Genomic DNA, 7,186 nt, shown 5'->3' with positions numbered 1-7,186 from the left:
GGAGTGCAGGTCAAGAAGAAAGGCGGTTCCATGCCCACTGCTTACTTCTGAGCCCTGTAGGAAAAATAGGGCCAAGTTTCCCAGTTAAAAGCAAGACGAGTACTTCCCCAGAACTGCCTCAGGTCAAATTGCTGGTCTGCAGGGCCAGGCAAACCCCGAGGTCTAAAAGTGAGAACATCCTGACAGGGCCTGGGTATGGTGGGCGCCGGCAGTTAGAGGTTACATGGATAAGGTCTGGCTGTGCAGGTGGGAAAACATAGCCACCTCTGAGCAGGTGAAGATGGCTGGATGGCTTGCAGGAGAATCTCAGAGTTCTGCCCTCAGAGTTTCCTCCTCCAGAAATTCTCTTAATTGGCCCATGATGTGGAAGAGAGGTTTGATTTCTTCTCTCAGGGTACCCGAGAAGGCTCCACACAGGCCTCTGTGGCTTCAGGGCTGACCTGACTCATCAGCAGGAACCTAGTTCCTAGAAGAGGGATGTTCCTGACTGCCAGTCAGGCAGCCGGCATCTGAGACCTGCTGGCTACATCCAGGCATCTTTTATAAACCCTCCACCCTTCTCACTCAGCAATGGCAGTGGGGATAATTATAGGGAAAAGCTCCCTGGTGTTGAGTGGGGACTGGTAGGGCCAGGCTGTATGCTAGTGGGGGCAGAGCCAGCAAGGGACCGCATGAGCCCAGCTTGCACGATGGGGATGGAACCTGGAGATAAACGAAGAGAGGAAATTGGAATTCTTTTGAGGGCTTAGTGGGCCCCCCATCACTGCCCCTACCCACCCCACTCAGGAACAGTCAGCCTCAGACTTGATGCTAGAGGTTGGACTTTGGGGAAATCTTGGAGATAAGTGAGGAGTGCTGTTTGGTGCATTGTCTTTCTTGATGTAAAGATGTTAGAAGCTTGCCAAAAAAAAAAAAAAAAAAGTGCCCAAGCTACTAACTTTGTTGTATGGGTACCTGATTGACTTCTCAGCTCTCTTTTTTTCTGTTCCTTGGGTCTTCCGGTCCCTGCAGTGTCAGACTGGGCTGGTGCAGCCTGGAAAATCCAGTGGCTGGATGCCTCCTTGGAGCACTGAGTCAGGTCTGCAGGCAGCTGCCTGCTCGGCACGTGTCCCCGATCTTCTGGCTGGGCTCCAGGCTCTGCCTGGCCACGTGTGCCTGCTGCCCGTGTCATGCTGCACTGTGGCTCAGAGTCCATCTCAGAACCTTTGCACCTGCCGCAGAAGCAGCACCAGCTGGGTGTGACTCAGCAGCCTGCCCTGGTGGCCGAGCCAGGCTGTCCCTGACTCAGTGGGGTCCTGGGATGTCCTCCAGCACCCTTGAAATCCTCACCATCCCCATCGGTGACTCGGGCCACAGCCGGGCATTAATTGGTTTCAGTAAAAGCACTTTGATTAAGCTCGGATGAAGGGCTCAGGAGATTTCAAAGCCAGTGAGGGCTTTTGGGGTGAGGAAGGGTGGCAGCTGTTGAGGTGACAGTGGAGGGGAGACGCTGGAGTCCCAGACAAGAAGGCTGGGTAGGGAAGTCATGCAGCTCCTCACTGTTTTCTTACTCTCATCCATCCTGACTGCTGCTTCTGCAGGGTGAGCGTCTGGGGGAGGTCTGTGGCCAGGGGAGGGGTGCGGATGGCTCACTCTAGACCAGAGGTCTCTTCCCCATTCTAGGCTGCTCTCAAGGTGATCTGCCCCACTTTCCCTCTCCCCTCCATACTCTGAGAGTTACGGTGGCAGATCACACCAAGGTTACCTGGAAGAAGCTCATTTCCAACATCACAGAAATCTATAGTCCCGGAAAAGGCTAAGTTTTTCTTGATTTAACTACCTTTAAAGAGCTTAGGCCTTCCCTCTGTCTTAGCTCCCAGAACTCCCTCCCTCCCGGCTCTGCATTTTTTCTGCATTCTCCATGTCCTCTTGGGAGCAGGGTAGCCATCATCTCCATGCTCTTTGATAACTTTGAGGCTGGGACAGTAATAGGATGGAGATTTTGGGTGATTTTTTCAGGAGACTTCCTGGAAAGAGGAGTCAAGGGTCAAGGGGGTGGGTGGCAGTGGGGAGCAGGAGAAACTGCCCACAGCTGAGCTTTTCACATGGCTCCTGGGGAAAGACTGTTGGTCCCTGGGCTAGTGGGAGTGAACACCAGATCATAGAATCTCAAGGCTGGAAAGGACCTCGAAGACCCTCTGGTGCTGGAATCTCCTTTGTAAACTAATCAAATAGTTGGACAGTCTGAGCTTGCACAGCCCTTGAGAGGGTGCTCATTACCTCATAAGGCCAAACCCAAACCATCTCAGATCAGCCCTGATGCTCAGAAAGTCAATACTGAGTCAATATATGTCTTCCTGTGCATCCGCTGTGGGGCCCTAATGTTGCTCTTTGGGACCCAAAAAACAAGTCCAGGTTCTTCTTACATGACACATCTTCAGCTGTCTCCTACCCTAGCTGCTGTGCGGCTGGACCCCATGTGGCGAAGTGCCTGAAGTTCTGGAAGGCATGCTCTTCTGAGCTTTGAGGGTGGGAAGTGTTGTTGGAGGAAGGAAGTGGGGGAAACTAGGGAACCTCCCACTTAATCCCTCGGGCTGGGCATGTTGCTTTCCTGCCAGTTAACACTTCCACTGTCCCAGGCAGCCCTGGCCAAGCTGTGTTGCCTCTGAGTCCCACCCCTTCTAGCACCTCCTTCCTCTCCTTCCTTCCTCCCTCCCGGTGTCCAGGCAACAGGAAACAAACAGGAGATCAGAGTGAGGGTTGGTCGGGAAGGGCTTAGTGCAGAAGGCTGTGAAGCAGACACACCCAGCGTTGCTCTGCTTCCTGCCAGCTCCACACACCTTCCCTGGCAACTTCCAGGGAGGCAAGGCAGGCCTGGGGCTGCCCCAGGGGCCAAGGAGAACCCCGGGGCCCCTCTGCGGATATGTATCGGGGAACCCAGGTGGCAGAATCCAAGGCAAATCTCTGTCCACACACACACATAGACCTGGTCCAGGATGATCGGTCTTAGTTGCCTAGTCTAACCTGAGGGTCTGGCTCTGACCCCGCTGAGCTTGTGGGTGGATTGGGTAGAAGACCCCCAGAAGCTCAATTCTCAAGGATCTTCCCTCTTTAGTCCAAAAATAACCACCAGCTGCCTCTCCTGACGTCACTCCCTTCTCTGCTGTGTCTGGCAGGGCCCTGGTTTATTTTTCGAGACTGAAACACTCTTCCGGCCATCCCTCTCCTCTCAGTGCTGTCGGGCACATCAGCAAGTATCCTTCAGGTGGCTGTTTCAAGGTCATGGCCACCAGGCCAGGGGGCCTGCCGCACATCACCAGAGCTCAGCATGCCTGGTGCTCCTTCCCTCGTCTGTCTCCCCCTCCAGACTGGGCGCTCCAGAAGACAGAGTTTTGCAAACCACTGCTTCCCCAGGGCTTAGCACAAGGCCCAGCCCATCTGTTGAATGGATGAAGCTTCTGTAGGATATGGTTGATCTTGGCCAGGTGAAATTCTCTTTTATCTTCAGGGACTCTTAATTCTTTTTCAAGTTTGCCATCAGGAATCCACATACTCTTTAATAGCGAATTCTTCTTTCCTCCACTGTTCCCTTGATAACAGTTCAGTTCATAAGGTTCCATCAGCCCCTCTTTGCCGAGATGCTTTGCTGATAAAGCCGAAGGCGACTCCTTTCAGTAATGGGGCCATTTCAGTGCCGTCTGCTCTTATGAGTCTGGGTCAGCTCCAGGATATCACCTGCTGGGAGAGAGCTGGGCAGAGCCAGGCTTGCTCCTAGGGTCTCTCTTCTTCTGAAGTGGACCAGCAGGAATCACCAAGCCTCAGGGAGTCCCTGAGTCTCACGTGTCAGAAGCTCTTGCCCGCTAGCCTTGATCTGGGCCTCAGCCCCAAAACCCCAACCCGGTTCCTGACACTGAGCCCCACATGTGGGCCTTGTCTTTCTTTCTCTAACTCTAACTTCCCTCTCTGAACTTGACATTCTCCCATCACACCTCTAAGCCCCCTGCCCTTCTCGTCCAAACCTGGCCTCACCTGGTGGTCCTCCAGCCCCAAACCTTCACTGAGGGCTGGTGGAGAGTAAGCAGCGGCGGTGGCTCCCCAGCTTCTCTGAGACTGTGTGCCCCTGGTGTCTCTGTCTGCCCTCTCTGACACTTAGCACGGCTGGTCTACCCCAAGGCTGTTCATGACTCCCGCTCCCAGACCCTGTCTTCAGAGGTTTGTCTCCCCCCTGGGATCTGCTGCTTGCTCCCTGGGTGATGCACGGGAGCACCTGGGTCTACGTGGGGCCTTGGGAGAAGGGCTCAGAAACCTGCTGACTGTGTGTGGTAGGGAGTTTAAAAGGGTCAAATTGCAGACCCAGGGCTCTGGATGGGAGATGGGGAGCTTGAACTTGAACCTAGGAAACCTGGGGAGAGGGGTTGGGAGATGGGGAGAGGGGTTGGGAGATAGGTCCAGGCAGGTGAGGGCAGGGCCTATGGGGTTGTGTGGAGTTGCTGTGAAGGGCCTTTTGGAGGACGGGTAGGTGGGCCAAGGCCTCTGCCTGTCCTTCCCCACGAGGTTCTGGGTTTGGGCTGCACCTCATCTCAGAAACTGTCTCTGGGCTTCTCTGGGTCCTTGTCCTGCCTCCTCCCTCCTCCTCTGTACCTCTGTCCACTCCTTTCCAAGCCTCTGTCTTTGAGTTTCTGTTTCTGCCTTAGAATAGAAGCAAACACAAGCCATCTTGGGGGGGAGGGGGTGTGCACCAAGGAGAGGGCACGCTTCCCCCAGGGAGCTGTGGGTTTCTCAGGGGAAAGCAAGGGGCCCTTTTGGAAATTGGTGTGCTGGGTCCCAGATCGTAGCTGGGCCGTCTGTCTCCTGTCTCTCTCTCAACCTCTAGATGGGCCGTTTCGATGCCATGTGTGTTTCTCTGCCCCCTCTATAACCACTGTCTCACTAATCTCTTTCTCTCTCCCTGGGACACAGAGGGAACCCCAGTAGTTTCCTGGATCCATTGAGATCTTTATGGGACCTGAAAAAGAAGTGGGTAGGGTGGTGGGATGTTTGGGGCGGAGACTGGTGGAGAAATAGGAGAAGGAGGAGTTGGGGTTGGGGGCCTCCCAGGAGTGGGCCCTCTTCCTCCAAGGATGATGCCCACAGAGAAATGTGGGCTGTGGGCTGGTCTCAGGAGGGGCCGCGGGCTGGACCTGTGCTATGAAAATGAAGCTGAGGCCCCAGTGCCCTCACTCCAGCACAGCCCCTCCCCCCAAAACCCCTGCAGGATTCAGGGCACAAGGCAGGAATGCTGAAAGCTTCTTTTATGAGCCCCAGATTGCAAGGAGATGGCAATTAGTCCTCAGTGGGTCAAAGGAAAGCAACGATGTGCTCTGCATTTTGAGGCTTTGAGGGGCCTCTGCATGGAGCCCACAAAAGTGGCTGTTCTTCTAGGAGCCCCTAGGCCCTCAGCCTCCCCCAACTCCCATCTCCTAGAATCTAAAAGCAGGACCCCCTTCTCCCCAGTCAAATTGTGTCTGATGGACCACCATCTAGTTCAGTTGGGTGTCAGAGCCCCATTCGTTGCTATAGTTCCCTGCATCCCCTCCCCAGATGCTCCCAGAAGGGAGCTTGACCAGCTTAGGTCATGGAGCAGGATTCTGAAGGTTACATGTGTTATGGGATGAAGCTGTTTCATGCCCCTCAGATGGGCTCATGTGTATTTTGAACTCTTTCCAAAATCTTGGGACCCCAATCCACATGTGCCATTGGTATTCTCCCAGAGCGAAGGCATGAAAATTTTAGCCAAACTTAGATTTAGTGGAAGGAGACTGAGGTCTCTATATCACAAGTAAAATTCATTTTGATCCCTGCCCAAGTTCTAACCCTGACCACAGCCTATCTTAAATCTTAAACTCAATTCTAACTCAGCTGTAAATCCAATCCTTAGTCTCAACCTAGCCCTCAGTTTAGCTCTAACTGCACTCCCAAGCAAAGCTGAACATGAAACTAAAACGCCGTTCCTTACCGCCCTCCGAACCCCAGCTGTAAACCCTAGCCTCAGCTCTAGCCCTAATCTCAGACTTAACTTTCTTCCCAACCTCAAATCTGACCTCAATCTCATTCACCTTTCCAACTAACCCCAACCTTAATCCCATCTCCAGCCTCCACTCCCACTCGAACATTAGCTAAAATCCAGAACCCAGTTAAACTCCAGCCCTATATTTCAGTTTAATGGAACCACGACCTTACTCCTTTCTTCTAAGGCTCCCTCTTTCTGGTCCTACTTGTTCTCCCCTCTGGTCATCACTGACTTCCTCCACGAGTGGGTCTAGTTACCCATAGGGTTACCGTGCCCTTTTCTTGGACCACTCTGGACTGAGAGTCAGGATGCCTGCATGTCCGCCAGTTACTCAGACCTTGGCAGCATCACCTGGGCTGAATCCTCATGCTTCTCCAGGCCTCTGTTTCCTCATCTGTAAAGTGGGGGTAATGATCCCTGCTCTCCAGAGGGTACAGGACAATCCCATAATCCTCAAAATAAATAAGGACATAAGGATATTCTTTGTGTACCCCTGGTGGTTCCCGGAGTACCCTGTTATTGTGAGGAGGGCAGCTGGAGGGGTTTGGAATGCAGAGATGCGTGGACTCTGTGTGCTTCCTTATTGTTCCGTCTTGTTTTTCCCAGAGGGGTGGGCCCTGGCAGTATCCCAGAGCTCCATCACTTTCTCCAAGAATCTTTCCCCACCCCTTTCCTGCGCTCCTGTCAGGGGTAGGAGGGCCTTTGTTTCCTTTGAGAGTGCTGAGCTGTTGAACAAGGCCACTCATGACCAGACGGCCCTACCCCAACATGTGGTGGGTAGTCTTGGAATCCAGGGGAGACCCAAGGCTTGTCCTGGGAACCCCTGGACCAATGAGCAGAGGCTGGTCCTCCACTGCCTCCCTCTGCCCAGCAGGACCTCCCCACCCCAGCTCCGTCCTACCCGAACTGTGCTGGCTTAGCCACCCTGATGACAGTCCAGGTTATGAGGGTCCCTGTGGTCCCTAGAGGAAGTACACACAGAGGGTCTTGGTGCTCCTCGAGATGCACTGGCACATTCTGCTTAGTAGGTCACACACACACACACACACACACACACACACGCACGCACGCACATGCCCACTCTGTCTCCAACATCCCCTCTCCCACCTGTCCACTCACCTCACTCCTTCACACACTCTGGTCCCTCTCCTCTCAGGC

This window comes from Camelus dromedarius, chromosome 23, assembly GCF_036321535.1.
Source record: "Camelus dromedarius isolate mCamDro1 chromosome 23, mCamDro1.pat, whole genome shotgun sequence".
In the NCBI taxonomy this organism is placed as follows: domain Eukaryota; kingdom Metazoa; phylum Chordata; class Mammalia; order Artiodactyla; family Camelidae; genus Camelus; species Camelus dromedarius.
The sequence above is the reverse complement of the archived record's forward strand: the minus strand, read 5'-3'. Positions refer to the sequence as shown.